Source organism: Eulemur rufifrons, chromosome 17, assembly GCF_041146395.1.
Source record: "Eulemur rufifrons isolate Redbay chromosome 17, OSU_ERuf_1, whole genome shotgun sequence".
NCBI classification, from domain to species: domain Eukaryota; kingdom Metazoa; phylum Chordata; class Mammalia; order Primates; family Lemuridae; genus Eulemur; species Eulemur rufifrons.
Window position 1 is genome coordinate 70,237,471 of NC_090999.1, and position 4,188 is coordinate 70,241,658.

Consider the following 4,188-nt stretch of genomic DNA (forward strand, 5'->3'; position numbering starts at 1 on the left):
GGATGGAAGAGTGGGCTTGTGTTGCTTATTCTTAGCCAAAATTTGCTTATTTTCATAAGAAAAGGCATAAAAATATTTCACATAGTTACATAAGTAAATCTCAGTTGCTGTATTTTTTTGGATACTAATATCTTTCCAGATTTTGTCGTGGCATCTTGACTCATGGTATCAGATCTCTGATGGGTTTGATCATGAAAGCCTCAACTTTTCTCTCACCTTCACTAAACTTTCCACAGGCTTCTTGGAGTGTTTACTTTAGAAAATTCACGTATTCTTTCTCTGCCCCTTTGAGATATTAATCTTTCTAAAAGCCTCTAGTCACTGTCCTCACCCTTTTACTCTGTTTCTATGACTGTGAACTTTTCATATTGTACATATAAATTAGACCATGCCAGGGAGTGTGGGTGGGGAAATCGGATAAATGAGGAAATGTTGGTCAAAGGGTACAGATTTGGTTATAGGTGAATAAGTTCTGAGGGTCTAATGCATGGTACTATAATTAATAATAATGTATTGTATATTTGAAATTTGCTAAGAGAGTAGATATGTATTCTTACCGCACACAGACAAAAAGATAACCATGTGAGGTGAAAAATTAGCTTGATTGTAGTAATCATTTCACAGTGTATATTATATCAAAGCATTATGTTGTATACAATTTTTATTTGTCAATTATACCTCAATAAAGCTAAAAACAAATAAATTGGAACAAAACAAACATAAGACAATGCTCTAGAGCTGTACTGTCCACTGTACATTAAATTTAAGTAATTAAAATTAAATAAATCACATAATCAGTCTCTCAGTCTCACCAACCACATTTCAAATACTCAGTAGCCACATGTATAAGGCAATGCAAATTAGAGAATATTTCCATCATCACAGAAAATTCTCTTGGGTAGCATTGCCCTAAGAGATGGTAGAACAGTAGGATAGAAGGAAACTGGACACCCAAAGAACTAAGTGGGTAAAGCCATCTGCTCATCTGCCATCCATGCTTACCTCAGAATGCTATCTAAAAAACATAAACATGTTCTAAATCAAAAAAATAAAATACATTCTTAAAGCTTCTGGCCAGTTTTCCAACCAAGAATACCTGGGAGCCATCCTGTGAAAGGCATTCATGAAGAAAGATAAAGCCCCTATCTTCTAGTTTCTTGGAAGAGCAGGAGGCTAACAAGTGTAAAACTACCTCTTGTCATGAAGATAAGAGAAAATTTACTTTTCCTCTGGGTAAGGTCAACTAAAAAATCACAGGTAGCTTGTGATTCCCTTCACCCCAGCTCTTACAAATTCTTCATTCCTTTGTTTTAGAAGAGTTTAGTTCAGTCACTCTTCTCTTATTCAATAATCTTAAAGTTTTCCCTGCCTATTTCAGTTTCTCTGGTGCCAGTTTTGCTTTGACAGGTTTAAGAACAGGGGTTGATTTTCAGCTTGTCCCGTTTTTCTTGTTGTAAGGATGTGAGTGACTATTTACTAGCTCTTTTTATGTCCAAGATAAAAGTAGAATTAACATATACTTTTAATAAACTATCATCTGAGTAGACCTAATTGATACTTACATAATCCAAACAGTATACAATATTTCTTCAAGTATACTTGGAGCATTCACCAAGACAGATCTATTCTGGGCCACAAATCATACCTCAACAAATTTAAAACAATAGAAATAATACTACAAATAGACAGAGACATAGACAGATTTAGATCAGAAAATAATTTAACTTGCAATTTTAAAATCAATTTAAAAAATTTTCATATACATAGAAATCAAGCAAGCCCCACATAAGTGAAATAATGGTCAAAGAGAATATCTTGGGAAAATTGAAAAATATTTTAAACTAAATGAAAATTCAAAATTTGTGAGGAATAACCAAAACAACTTGGACAAAAACTAATGCATCAAATGTGTACATTTGAAAAGAAAAAAAGTCTCAAACAATAATCTAAGCCTATAATTTAAGACGTTAGAAAAAGAAGAACAAACTAAATCTGAAGCAAGCAGCAAAGCAAAACCCTACTTGTTGTTATCCAAAAGACATTCTGAAAACCCATGATACAGTAACACTCCTTTTTCTTAATTTTAATTATTTATTCACAAAAGAGAAAAGTAATGCAAGCAAAGATCCATTTACATAATTAGCCAGTGGTGTGAAAATAATTATATTTATTCTCCAATAATTTACAAATGTCTTTTTATGGAAATTGCAATGCTGAAATACTACAGGGCACTCAAATCTAGGTTTCACTCACAGAAGAATAAATCAACCTTTAGCCAATTTTGTATTAGTCTCTGAGATGTTTAATAAGAACCATCTATTTGACTCCTACTAACAGAGTTTTTAATGAGCTCTGTTAATGGAGATTTATTCAGAAAATAAATGCTGCATTTATGTCCCTTATACATAAACATAGCCAATAGTAGTTTTCAATTTTACAACAACTTAATAATCCAAGTGTTTCTTATTAATGTATTCTGAATACATGCTGTAATGTATGAAGAATAAATAGATAAGAAAATATGGCAACATTAGCATATTTACAAGCTAAGAAATGAAAGGCAATAATGTACCATTTTAAGATTGCCATACTTTGGAACAAAGGTTACAAGAGTATTTGTTTAAATTGATTATGGTAAAGGAAAACTTTATACTTGTTTAATCCTGGGATTATATAGACCAAATCAAACATAATTAAATGAGACTAGAAAACAAACATTATCCATACTATTTTTATCTTTTTAGTAAGATACAGAGAGAGATCCCAAACAAAACTGAACCCAAAGCAATTACATAAATTTGGTTGACATACTGTCCTGTAAAATAATAATTTTTCACAGTTTTAAAGAAGAAATTGGGAAATATGTATTTGATGGGAAAAAAATCTAGATTTTGAGTCATTCTCTTAGTTAAGTAGGTAATTATAAATATCATTGTTTATTTATAAGATGCCCTGCCTATACCAGGAGAAAAGAAACATTCTTATCACCAGAGATGGGGACAAATCTGTACTAACAGATCTTATTAAAGTAATTCTTCCTTTCTTATCTTCCTTTTGTCTTCCCATATATTTTAGTTACTTTTCTACCATTGCCATTCTTTGTTTAACCTAGTATGCAAACACTTAGGCCTAGATACATTTTGAGTCTGCATGTATATGTAAAAATTACTAAATAAAATGTGTATGTTTTCCTCCTGCTAATCTGTCTTATGTCTGTCCCAGCTGGAAACCCTAAGAGGTTAGAGAAAGAATTTTACCTGCACTATAAATGAAAGGAAGAAACTGGTTTAAAGCATAAAAATGGCTGAAGTCATTTAGGGCCAGGTTCAACATTTAATTCAAATAATTTCCTGACTCTGTGCTAACTTACTGTTTCCTGAACAAGTGTATGCATAAAGCCTTAAACAATTAAATAGCAATTATGGAAGGCATAAAATTTCCTTGCTCTACTATAGAATAAAAAAGTTAAACTTGATGATCTCTAAAGTGTCTTCCTGTTCTCAGACTCTGTGATGTTTTGAATAACTTAACAATCTGAAGCCTATTTGCAGTGAGACAATTTAAATGATGGATGAGATCTTAAAATATAGTAACTTCCTCCTTTAAGGTAGGCACTTTTAGGCCCCTGGCAAATATTCTGACCAAGACGTAAATTAATTTCAAGCCAATGCAATGTATGGATAAGGAAGAAATTCCTTTCAAATATGTGCTAAAAGTAGCATTTTATCTTCAAAGGAAACAATGCATCATTTTCTCATTAATTTCCATTACTAAATAAACACACTGTTTTCTTTTTTTGACAGGAACATCAGTGTCTATTTTTCTGACTAATATTAGTTACTGAATATTAGTTTAAAATTTGTGTATTGACATGATTTAATTCTTTTTTTGTGCAGTCTTATATATCTCTGTATTTTCTATGTTTTCTTTGAGGACTCCTGAAAGCATTAGAGAGATTGAAATACTGCTACCAAAATTAATCTAGCTTTTGGATTTTTTATTACTACATCACACCAATAAAATGGCATATACTCATTTTTGGAGTCTATGTTTGTGATGTTTAGACTTAAATCATAAAATTATCTTACCTAATCAAAATTTAACTTTTGGGTCTTAGTAACTAGAACAAAGGTGGCAGCTTAAAGTATAGACAGTCACCTGCCGCATTCCCCAGAGAATCGTGAGGGA